This window comes from Camelus bactrianus, chromosome 8 (assembly GCF_048773025.1).
Source record: "Camelus bactrianus isolate YW-2024 breed Bactrian camel chromosome 8, ASM4877302v1, whole genome shotgun sequence".
NCBI lineage: Eukaryota > Metazoa > Chordata > Mammalia > Artiodactyla > Camelidae > Camelus > Camelus bactrianus.
The window spans coordinates 34,401,807-34,414,971 of NC_133546.1; the positions used below are offsets into that span (position 1 = coordinate 34,401,807).

At 37.6% G+C, this 13,165-nt stretch overlaps 1 long non-coding RNA gene across 1 annotated transcript in view; it reads right to left on the reverse strand.

Moving 5' to 3' along the window:
* LOC123619833 (uncharacterized) overlaps positions 1 to 5,307 on the reverse strand; it is a 50,183-nt gene extending 44,876 nt beyond the window's left edge. The window contains exons 1-2 of the long non-coding RNA XR_006728572.2: positions 5,227 to 5,307; positions 4,311 to 4,363 (exon numbers count right to left, since the gene is read on the reverse strand). This is a non-coding gene — a long non-coding RNA (uncharacterized LOC123619833). The remainder of the gene's footprint in view (positions 1 to 4,310; positions 4,364 to 5,226) is intronic.
* Positions 5,308 to 13,165: the final 7,858 nt, after the last annotated feature.

The following is a 13,165-nucleotide window of genomic DNA, read 5'->3' on the forward strand; positions in this document are numbered from 1 at the left end:
AGTATTTAAGAGAATGAGATACATAATACCTAACAGTTTCAGTGATTGCCATGTATGAGACAAGGATGGCGATGTAGTTTCGGTTGAGTGGGGAATGAGATCAGAGAGATCATTAAATGGTTCTTAGAGGCCACAGAAGAAATGTGGCCTTTACTTGAATGAGATGGAAAATCTCTGGAAGATTCTGAGGAAAGTAAGGACATGATTTCATTTGTGACATTTCACTTATGACATTGGTTGCTGCATGGGTAACAGATGACAGAATGTAGTTGGAGAAGGGTAGAAAAGGACCAGTTGGGAGGCTATTCCAGTAAGCTACAAGCAGGCAATGAAGACAGCAGGCTTATTTATTGACTTTCTTGTCCTTGATTTTATCTGGTGAATTTTAACTCCAAAATTCACCCCTGGAGTCCATATGGTAACTGACTGTAAACAATTTTTCTAAGTTAGTTTGAGTTAGTTTAGGTTTGCAGTCAGACAGTCATATAATAATTCAGATTTAATGAAATTTATACTTCTTTAAATACATCGTTACATTAGTGAAACTTAATTCTGGGGAGAGATTAAGTGATAATCTTTAGAAAGAAGTTTCATAGATGCTAGAGTCTTTAAATACCAGCTAACATTTGGATTGAAAATGAATCAGCAGTTGCTTATAAATTTCACTTTTGAATTTACACAATGGACATTTGAAAATGATTTTTATTTTAAGACTACTATTTTATGCATTGATATCAGTTCAGTTGATGTTTACACTGTTGGCTTTTATGCATTTGGCTTCCTTTTTGATTTATAACTGAAATGTATGCAAATAATTTTAAATTTCTGATTGATCAAACCACATGACAATAGTATTTTCACAAGTCAATCTTTGTGCATAGTACTACTCTTTCTAAGTAACGAATTGAAAGTTAATTGATAGGGTGGTGAGGATTAAAATCTATTGTTTCTTAAAATACTAACATTAAAAATTGAAAAAGAAATATATATTTTCTTTGGATAGAAATCTTGATTTGTTGGCCAATACATGTACTTAACTTGGTTATTAACTCTACAAGCTCTCTATGTAACTTATGTGCGTAAGGATCTTTGACTTTTTAGGATTATTAATATACGGAGTATTTCAAATAGCCTCTTGTATTTCGCTGGCATTTACTTTATGACTAGCTGCATTTACTGACGTTAAAATATTTTAGTAGATAATTCAGCAACCATAAATCTCCAAAGACCAAAGAAAGTAGTTTTCCAGTGGGACTGAATACTGGGGCATAATTTTGAATTATGAAACTGTTTGCATGTTTATCATAGGGCATAATTTTGAATTATGAAACTGTTTGCATGAAGTTTGGTGTCTTTAGGATTATTATATTCATGATACAGGAGACTGTTTTCTACCTATCTATCCATCTATCTGTCTAAAATTAGAGATTGAAAATATACCTCAAGTAGACATTTTAATAAATACAGATCTTAACTATGAAGATAAGGAGGACTTCTGAAAAAAAATTTTTGTTTGGTTTCATTTTCAATTTTTGTTGTTACGTATTTCAGTGAATATTATGGGTAAAATAGCTAAATAAAATAATCAGGCAGAGTTTAATGTTGGAGACAGAAACCACTCTAGATATTAGATACTTGAACACAGCATTATAAAACACAGGGATTCAAGTGCTTTGCAAAATTGCTAGGTGGGATAAACCAGCAGTTTCTAGGCTGAGGTTCTTGGAATGACTCCCAAAATACAAAACTGACCCACTAGGGAGCCACCATGCCTGATGTAACCACCAGTTATACCAGACTAGGTCTGAAGTTGTGGTCAGCCTCACGACAGTCTCTAGACACAAGGGTGTCAGAGAACAGACACCTAATCCTGGGAGCTAGGGATTAGGGTTCAAGTCAAGTCACTGTACTGTTTCTTGAAAATGGGTAATGGAACCTACTACAGGGAAAGCATGGCCTTCCTAACCAGTGGTGGGAGCCAGTAATCACAGGATTACCTCCACCTCATTTGCTCTTTCCAGCTTTTGTGGAAGTGTATCTAATTAGTAGAATTTGAGCTACCTGAAAGTCTGAAATACAACGTTTGGCTTTCCGACTTCTTCAAATAGAAGATGTGTGAAATAAAGCCTGAGAAGCCAATCTAAGTATCTACGATTGCAGATTAAAAACATGTTTTAGAACAAATTACAAGGAATACCACAACATTCTCAAATATATTTTAAATCAGTCAAGCAAAAATCTAGAGAATTTAGTTTTGATGTATAGCAACTGGAATATAGTAGGAGGTCAATACACATCTCTGGAATAATTTATTTTGTAAGTTGTTAGAGAATAGGAGAGCAAGATGTCATAGATCAAAAATCGCTCATTTATACATTGTTTTAATTTTGATGACTTTAGAAAATTCTCAGGCTTCCTGAAGCACAGAAGTGAGAGGTATTTAAAAGTTTTAAGTGAACAGAAAGCTAAAGACATCATTTTAAATGAAAATACATAAACTGATTATCAAAATGGCATCATAAAAATAAAGCAGAAATTTTGATGAACATGGACACATCACAAATTTATGGGTTTTCCTCGAGATGTTATAGAAACAAAGAATGTTTGAAAAATAAAACAGAAAAATCTAAAGATGAATAAAAAAGAAAATAAAATTTTTTGATAATTTCACTGTCATTTCTGGTTTATTTCCTCACAGTTGCTCTTCTATATCATAAATATTTTTTTAAATTATGGACTATCCTATTTTGTATCCTGTACTTTTTATATAGTAACACATTTAAGCATTTCACAGTATGAAAGTATTAAAAAATCAGCAACTTAATAGCTGTACAGCAATTTTTATATGCACAAAACCTAATTCATTTTTACTCTTTTGTCACTTATTTGGGTTTACTGCAGTTTTCCACTTTGTAAAAAAAATTCTCTCTCATGAACATTTCTTTTATCTAAATCTTTTAATGCAATTTGTATAATGTTTCTTACAAATTCCTTCCCAAAGATTTCTTCCCTTCTAATACTTTTAAAGGTCATGCTTTTTTTTTAACTTTAAAACTTTTATCTTTTTTGATTGAAGTATCTCTCATCCCATATTACTAAAAATTATCCAATTAAATTAGTTGTAAGAAAGAAAATGATAGCCTGTGAAGAGGCATGCTGGTCTATGGCCTGATGTGAAAGAAGTCAAGGATTTTATACTTGGGAACCTGAATGTGAAAGGTCATCAGCTTTAATAATCATTGAAGTTTTTCATGAAACTGAAGGTACATTTTCCTGAGAGAAGTAGAATTTTTATGGGACTATTGGTAGATAGTTTAAAGCATTAGTCCTGCAGACAAATGCTAAATTCTGTATCGGATTTTGACTTATGTCAGGTAACTTTCTTCCATCAGGTAATGACCTCAAATTTGCAAATAATGAATTTATTCTCATTTTCACCTTGTGCTAACACATGCAAATCATTGCCTTTTTATGTCTTTCAAATGTGTCTCAGAAATATGCAAATAAAAAGCTAGCCATTATGTGTGTGTGTTACAATGGCAGTCCTATCTGCTCAGTTATTTCAAGATTAAATGTGATTTTATGTTGTTTACTTAAATAGTAACTACATAATCATAACCCTTGCATGGTAAGTTATGATTGAGGATTTACAAACTGCTTTAAAACCATTAACTTATTAATTTTTACAACTTGCTCTGAGGGCTTAACTTGGTAACTCTAAGCATTTGTGATATATGGATGGAGAAAATGAAATAGGCAGGTGAGATTATTTGTAATAGATATTGACTGAGCTGGGAATGAAGCCAGGACTCTGGAGTGTTGTTCATTCTCTAGTCCTCTGTCTTGGTTATAGAATCTAATGATTCATTATTTTAATTGAGTTACAATAACATAGCAAGTTATCCAACACCTGACATTCTATCAAATGGAACCACACACCTACAGTCTTATATAATCAATGAGGTTAACAGTGGTATCTCTAACATTTTAAATTGAGGGCTTTCTGAATCTAAACTCAATCTATTAAATTGAAACACTAAATGGTAGTGTTACTAGTAATGCATATTTTACTTCATTATAATAATTGGACAATTGATAACTTAGAATACCTTATATAAAGACTCAATCAAATAGGCCTTTTTATTTATAGAATACTGTGAAAGATAAACACCACAAATCTATATTAAGTAAGAGACAGTTGACAGCGCTAGCATTTTATTCAACATGCAACTAATGAATCATGACGTAGTATAAGAACCACGTCATGGCAAGGCTGTTATTTGCTGTGGATCAGAAAATGCCAGACCTACCTAGTGGAATTGATCAGGCTGTGGCTCCCATGTCTGAAATGCAGCACTGTGACCTGCAGTATGGAGTGAAAAAAAACTGATTCAAAAATAGAGATGGTAATTATCTTCTGAAGGAACTGGCAAATCTAGAGGTACATATTAAAAACAGGAGTATCAGAGACATGCTCTAATTATATAGATGATGATACGTGTATCAGCTGGACAAGAGGTTTGGACCACTTACCCTAAAACAAAGACTAGGTTCTCTCAGCTGTCTTCCGGACTGGATAATTGATGACTGGCAGACTAGCATTTGCAGGTGTGTTCTATAAATTAATTTTCAAGGCACTGAGCTAATGCCAGAGAGGCTATTACTATGTCAGTTGCTTCCAGGCCAAATATTAAATTAAAAAACTAAATTCTGTATCAGGTTGCTCCAAGAAACAGAACCAATAGTACAAAATGAGTAGAAACAGAACCAACAAACATATATATATGTGTATGAATTTATTTCAAGGATTTAGTTTACATGATCGCAGGGGCTAGGAAGTTCGGAATTTGCAAGGCCAGCTCACAAGCTGGAAACTCTCGGGCAGGAACTGCAATCCTGTGATGGAATTTCTTCTTCTTCGGAATTTTCAGTTTGCTCTTAAAGACTTTCAACTAATTGGATCAGTTACACGCAGATTATTGAGGATAATCTCCCTTATTTAAAGTTAACTGATTGTAGATCTTATCCGCATCTACAAAATGCCTTCATAACAACACCTAATTTGTGTTTTTGTTTTTTGGTTTTTTTTTAATGGAGGTACTGGGATGTCAGCCGAGGCAGGCTGGAGAGGGATTCTAGGTGAGCTGCCCAACTGGAAAAATGCGTGAGGAGCCGACATGCCGGGAAACAGACTGCAGGAGGAGCAGACATGGAGCGAAACAGTACCTTACTCCAGCACAAGCAGGTGGTGTGAGGCAGCGGCGGTGGTGGCGCTCAACACTGTCTTCTACTTCAACAAGATGACCCCCACCCCACAGCGTGGCGCACTTGTCCTTTTTATAATGCTGGCACATGCGTAGTATTCAAAATGCTTACTCATGCTACCAGCGCATGCGTACATCAACCTCTGACCAGGTGCAAGCTATTGTGAACTTTGGCCTGGGTCCCACGGCCTACTCACTTAAGGCTGCCAACATGGGGATTGAATCCAGGACCTTGTGCATGTTAAGCCTGCGCTATACCCCACCCCTCAATTTAGTTTTTAATTGAATAATTGGGTACTGTATGGTTAGGCCACCCAAGCTGGCTGTTCTCGCTCTCTGTGCCTCCTCTGTTCCTCCAGTGCTTGCTTTACCTACACCTACTCACATGACTGACCTTCCTATATACTCCTGCCAGGCTCCAGGTAGTGATTGTCCGAATTTTAGATCAGAACTCTCCACTATGCTAATCAAAGCCATGGTGGTAAGCGGCCGTCCCCCTGCTGGTTTCCCTGGTAACTGATTAGCCAATCAGACGTCATTTCCGCCTGTGACTGTTAACTTCCCCCTACCCCGGAAGTGAAGCCTGCGGCATGTTCTGCCTGCAATCTGCACGTAGTGGGGAGTCACTCCAGGACCCTGCTTCAGATTGGTAAGCTCCCTCTGTGCATTAAGCCATTGATGTCTCTGTCGCTGACTTTGGGCTATTTCTACCGTCTTGAAGTGGACCAAGTACCGGGCTTGTAGGCCCACGGGGTGCAGCCAACAGATACTATAGCCTGGCCCTGCTGAAGTATAGCTAGCCCTCACAGCTTCCTAAAACAATTAGAAAATTGTTAAAAAAAATTTTTTTGGAAAAACCAGTATATAAACATTTTCTAAATACTACTTGAGTTGTTTATTGAAGGTGGGTGGGAAAGAACTGAGGTATAACATTTTGTAGGGAACAAACCTGGGAGAGCAGAGACTTGAATTCGAATTTAAAACAGGTTTTAATTCAACGACTCATGGAAACTGTGATAAACTAATCAGTAGCTGGAAACCATAAGAGATTGTTCTGAGATTTCTCAACAGCATTCTGATGCATAAATTATTTAAGATAACTGAGGTGTCTATGTTACTTTTATAGTAGCTTGTTTCTATATTTATAATTAACTAATTTCTTCAGTAATTTTTGTATACTTTTGTCATACATATGTCCAGTGGCACTGACACTAATGTGTTTAGAGTAAACCCATGGAAAATTGTTGAGTAGAGAAAATTTGCTTTCCCTCTCTGTGCAGTCACTCTACTCCATCGGTTCTGTGTTTACTTAAGTTCCTATTATGTTGGTTTGGTTCCCAAGACTTTCAGGTCACATTCCCTAGAAGCAAAGCTTGATAGAGGGATTCTTACACCTATGTTTACTGTGGGAATGCTCTCAGGAGAGAGTAAAGGAAGCAGGAGATGGTGGAGAAAAAAGAATTTGGTCCTGAGAGTGCCTAGTCTAATCTCACGGTGAAGTTTTTAGGGAACTGCATAAATTTAGACTAGCTAGGAGGCAGATGGAGCAGTCAGTTGAAAGTCTTTAGCCAAGTTCTACCCCGGGGAGATTGGATGGGACTGGAAGATAGCCTCCCAGTCAAATTGGCTTCTGTTTGGCTGAGGGGAATTCTCCAGATAGGGGAGCAGGTGTGAGTTGTTCTCAGCCAACATGCGAATCAGCTGGGGAATATGTACTCTTCACCTTAAGGAGTATTTGGGCAGGATACCAAATAGCATCACTAGCATCCATTATAATCTCTCTGTACTACTCAGATCCTCTTACAGATCACATTAAATTCTTTCTGTCCCAGGACTGGGTGGCTTTACTGGTGAAATCAACCAAACATTTAAAGAAAAATTAGCACCAATCCTCAAACTCTTCCAAAAGTTTGAAGAGAGGGACCCCTTTCGAATTCACTTTATGAGGTCTGCATCACCCTGACACCAAAACCAGATAAGAATATTACCGGAAATGAAAGCTGTAGGCCAATGTCCCTGGTGAACATAGATGCAAAAAAATTCTCATCAAAATATTAGCAAATTGAATTCAACAGTGCATTAAAATGTCATACACCATGATCAAGTAGGATTCATCCCCAGGATGCAAAAATGGTTCAACGGCCATTACATTATTAATAAAAGAAAAGATAAAAATAAAAATCCTATGATCATCCGAATACATGCAGAAAAAGCATTTGACAAAATTCAACAGGAATTTTGGATTCCTCCCACAGGAGATAAGAGCATGTTTGTGTGCTACCAGGAAGGCCCCCTGGCTTTCATAACTTAATTTTCAATTGCATATTAATCACTGTAAACTTTTCTCTATCTTTCTTTTTTTTTGAGAGTGTTAATTCATACAATTCCTTATAATTTCAGTTTCCCACATACTTGTCAAATACCTGGAAAATGCCAGCTAGTGAATTCCCTTACTCAAGTGTACAACTCCAGTTCCACATAGATGGAAATTTTATCAGTGAGGCTGCTACCAGTATTAATCTGTTCTCCACTTACAGTTAGTGATGAGGCCCTTACTGCTAGCCAGGCTATGGCTGTTGACTTGCTCTGAAGGCCCACTTCTGGTCCCAACAATCATAGGTAGCATTTGCTGGAAAACAGACTCTGGGATGGAGTTTACCATTCATGGTATTTTATTAGGACTTATTCTTGGAATCCACACCTGTGGAAGGCAGAGGAAGGAAGCAGGATTGAGCAGAGAGAGAAGTCAAGCTGTAATGCAGGCCAGTATGAGTTTTGACCAACCTCACAGAGAGCTCTGTAGCTTAAATGGACTAACAAAGATGTGTAGGGAGCCATTTAGGCCTCAATTTCATACCAAGTTTTTCTTCCTTCTTTTTTTCTTAATAAAAACCTTCCTACCTTTATAAGTTTGAGGGAGAATCTTGCCGCTGCTGTCAGTCTGTGCTATAAAATGTTGAATTGTTAAAGCACATTTATATGAATGGAAAATCTTAGCCAGCACCAAACTTTTCTAATATTCTCCAAGCAAGCTACACACTCCATGTGGAGCGAGTGAGTCACGTACTCCTTGTTCTCTCCTTCTGTAGGTCGTTGTTCTGTTCCACCTCGGTCTGCAGCCCCAGGTGGCACTTCAGATTCAGAACTAAGATAAAGCCTGCTTTTCTCAAGCACCTTGTACTTGTAGCTTCCCTATTACATGCCTTACTGTGTCCAGAGGTTTCTAATTGTGTTTTCTGGGCATCGGCTACTTTCCTATAAAGCGTTGCGTATGAATTCCTGGTTGAGGCAACTCTTTGTTAGCTATCATTGCTGTGGAGCTTTGCATCTATTTTCCTTCATTCTTTGTTACTTCTTTAGTATTCCTAATTCCTGACTCCTTGTTTGTCAGTATTGATGGCAGAAAGTGGAATCAATGTTTTTAAGCAGAAAGGAATTCAATAGCAGGATTAAGGTACTTACACAATTGTCTAGAGTGAGACGTTAGAGGTCAAGAAACACTACTGCCACCTAGCGGTAAGAAAAATGCTATACTACTACCAACATCACAGAGGCCTTTCACCTGATTTCAGTGATGTGGACAGACAGGAAGGTCTTAGACCATGGAACATCTGCTGCATTCTGCTTATCAGCCTGCTCCACTAAATAACAAAGAATGACCCTCACCTCTCACTTTCTAAACTCAAATGAGTACATCTCAATGGTAGAAGCTAATCTCATGCAGAAAACTAGTCGCAAGGGCATCTGGGAAATGGAGTTTTAACTGTACAGCCTTTGTGATACAGAGGGTGAGAGCATAAAATAGGAAGAGAGTGGAACATTCCACTGAGGTGCCAGATGGCAATACCCAACAGTTTTGTTACACTTTCTCAGGCTCAGAAGCTGTGTGAGTATTCTGAGTTCACACCTGACAGGATACATTCTTTTTGCATTTCCCTGTCATGTCTTTTTGGTAATTCACGTATTTTAAGAAGTGGCAGCTAGCTGTTTATCATTTTTAAAATTAGTGATAATAGAATGGTATTTTCACTGCTGGTGAAACATTTGCATTATTACTGAGGCTTTCTGAAATCCTTCACTTGAACTATGGCTCTACTTAGAATTTCAGGTCCCATGGCCAGAAATATGTTCATTAGAAAGATTTTGGAGCCTTTCTGCTTAGAGCATCCATTAAAACCTGCCCTCTTTGCTCTGTCCCCAGAGCTGGTCCCAATCCTGTGTAGTGTAATATAAATCAATGTCTTATTTTGTGGTCATGAAAATTGAGCAGTACCTTTCTATCCTGAAAATAATAATGTACAAAGTGAAAGAAAATAAATTAATTCTTCTGATATTTCTGGAAGAGGAGAGTACATTATTCATAATAATGATAACAAAACTATCCATTTCAAAAGTGACCAAAAAAGGTTTAAAAATACTTCAGAGTCAGCCTCCAAAAACCTTTTGTCCTGGCCCCTTCGATGTTGTAGTCAGTAGGAACAATCTCAGAACTGCATCCCTTCCAAACTACAAACCAGTAATTGAGAAAATGCTTTGAAGTTCCATTTTTGGAACTTGCTATTTATATGCTAAGTTTGAACTATAACATGGAATAAAAATTCTTTGAAAATATCCTCTAAATTGTATATCTCATGGTAATTATGTTCTTGATTTCTTTTTGTTTGTTCCCTTACCCATTCTTTTAGCCTTCTTTTCTGACTCGCCTTGCTTGTCTGACTTTTTCACTATGAAGATTTAAGATATTTGTTATTTTTTTCTTAAATTGGTGTTACTGTTGTTTAAAGGAAGTTGTTCATTGCTCAAATAGTTTTTTTTTTTCAGTAAATTAACCACCACTACAAAGCTGATTTTTTTTTATAAGAATAGAGCTTTTACTGTAATTGTACAAAACTCCATGATAGGAACATTGTTTAAAGCAAAATATTCAAGATATTGTGATAGGACCAAAAAAGAGACCAAAGAAAAAAATGCAGTGTTTTTTTGCTCCTGGGGAATGAAAATTTGGTGTTACTAATGGTACTGATTTTTCACTGAGATACACTGTGCAGTCCTTTTTAATGAATTTTTCTTGCTAATTAATATCAGACAGTGTAAACCACGAAGGATATAAAGTGAAAAGTTTTAATCTGCCACTAAAATTAAAAAAAAAAAAACAAACTCAGATTTATATAGAAAATTTCAAGATGAATACCTGTTTGCTTTATTAAACATCCAAAATATAGATAATATCTAGATATAAATTTAAACATCCATTATGAACTAATTGAAAATTGTGCTACTTACCAAACTACAAGCAATATAATAAAATGACTGGGATAATGTTTTTTTTCTTTTTGTAATTTTCCCTGAAAAAAAAAATGCCATCATTTCAATAATATGTTTAAATGTTCAAGGATATTTTAACATCTTGTTATGTGGTGAAGTCTAAGTTATTTGTGTAAGACGTGAGCCACCATGGCATGTTTATAGACTGAGGATAAAAGAGAGACGTGAGAGCACAGAGTTCAATGCCAAGTATTTTAAAGGCAACCCCGTCTTATTCATGCCCACGTCTTGTGCTGTGTATGACACAAATTGGCTTTCAGTTACTGTGTGTTAAGTGAAAAGCTGGTGCTTTAATAGCAATATTAAATACAATGTTCATTATAGATCTATTATAGCTTATCATTGGGAAAGGGTTGGATAAAGATTCAATATTTATTTAGTCCTACATTGTGCCAAGCACTGCATTAATCTCTTGCACTCCTTATTTCAGTACTTCTTTCAACTATGTGAGTGTGCACTGGTTGCAGGGAAGAGATATAGTTTATTCCAAAGTGATTTTATGGCATTAGGATTCCAACTAAAAAGAGAAAGTCAGGAAGATATCACAGAAGTAATACTTGTTATCACACCAGAAATTGTTGTCTCATCTAGCAAGAAGCAATGGGTTCTGACTGGGGAGATGCTGTGCTTTTAGGAGGCTGCCCCATGGCAGGTGTATACCGTGGGTACCATCGAGGCACAAGCTGTGGTTGCTGCTGGGCACTGTGGACTCTTCACTCCCAAGGACCAGGAGGCAGGAGGCGGAGTCACCACCATGAGAAACCAACCTGCACGGATCCCATGGGGAGGGAGGGCTGCTCTTACAGATGTAACTAAGAATGGACAAGTGCAGCAACCCTGACCAAGAGAAGCATTATCATTCAGAGATGAAGGTTTGGGTCACACCCTAGGTAAATGACAAGGTGATAGCCTGAGGAGGGGAATTTGAAACACAGTGGAGGAGGGCGAGAGGGAGGAACAATGGCAGTCCCGCTTATCAGCTATGGAGCCTGGGGCTGTCTGTTCTTCTCTCCAACCTCCTATTCAAAATTCAAGTTACTGACATTGTTTGCAGTTTCCCTGAGGGAGAGAGGCGTGTGGGAACCACAGAGGAGATTTCCTTGTATCTGTGCGGAGAGGAGTGAGGGTGACTGGGGAGGTCATCAGAGTTCAGGGGGAGCTCCAGCTGTTGCCACATTTTGGTGAAGCCACACTGCCCACAGGCTGCCCCTGCCAGTGAGTGAGTGATTGTGGCAGGGATTCAAAGTCAGGCCTATTCCTTGGAGAAGCTGGAACCTGGGACGACAGCCTTTGGCCCCCCCCCCCCCCATGGCCCTGAGGAACCGGATTTTCCTTTGAACTTAAATCTAAGATGTTCCCCCCCCCACCCCCCATTGCATCTTTCCTGTTGTCCTCCTTCAGCCAGGTCAGGTTTGAATCCTGATCTGATGCCTCCCCCTGCCTCTCTTGGCTCCCTCCCCATTTTCTCTCAAAGCTTGCTTCTGACAAGACCCCGACAAGCACACTCACTAGGTGAAAATTGCCCACTTTGCTACTGAGCAGCTTTTGCTCAAGTTGTGTAATGAGCCGGCAGCACAACAATCTTATCTTATAAGGCTGACAAGCCTCACATCTCCCAGAAATTAATCAAAACTTCAGGCCTGTTGAAGAGACCTTTGTAGTTTCTGCTGCTCCTGCAGATAATTATCTTAAATTTTGGCTCATCTCTTTGTTTAGTTCAATGTGATATGGGGAGGAAGGAGTAGGTAATGGCATTGAAGGAGAAAAGACGAGGTAATAAATAGCGTGCTGAAATTGAACATCGCTCTTTTAAATCTTTACCATTATTTTCAGCAATGAGTTAACCTTTACTCAGTTTTAATGGTTTCTCTTCCTTCCGTACCAGAACCTTTTGTTATACACACTTATCATACATTTTTCTTTTGCTTCTACTACAAAATATATTTATTAATCTCAGTATTCTTCCCTCGGTTTTGTCTCTTTTCCCCCTTTCAGATGCTTTCACTTTCTGATTACCAGTTGTATCTGTTATTCATTTAACCACATTTATTGAAAATCAGCCTCATACCAGGCAAGGAATGGGGAAGAAGAAATGAATATAAAATGGATTTATCCTCAGGAAACTAATATTGTGCTTAATCCCAGACATTCTAGAGCTTTCTAATAGCTAGAAGAGACCTAAGGAGAGTAACTGCCTGGTTTTCAGCATGGTTGTTTCTGCCTTTACCTGTGCTGTGTTACTCAGGCCATGTGACCCTTCAGAGAAGGACATGCAATCACGTAAAAAGTATAGTTAACAATTTTGTATATTATTGGATGAAAAAATGAAGGACAATTTTATGTAACTGCTACACAGAGCTTGCTATAGTAAGCGTATTTTCCCAATCAGAACTTTTTTTTTTTTTTTTTTTTTTTGGCAATCATGGAAAACTGCTTATTGTGAGCACTTATTACCCAATCGAAATGATTTCTTTTAAGGATAGCGTGTGATTTTGAGTTTTATCCAATTGGAAGCTTATCATGAAGCATGATTGCCTATCTTAATGCATTATATACAATCAGAAAATATATGTTAA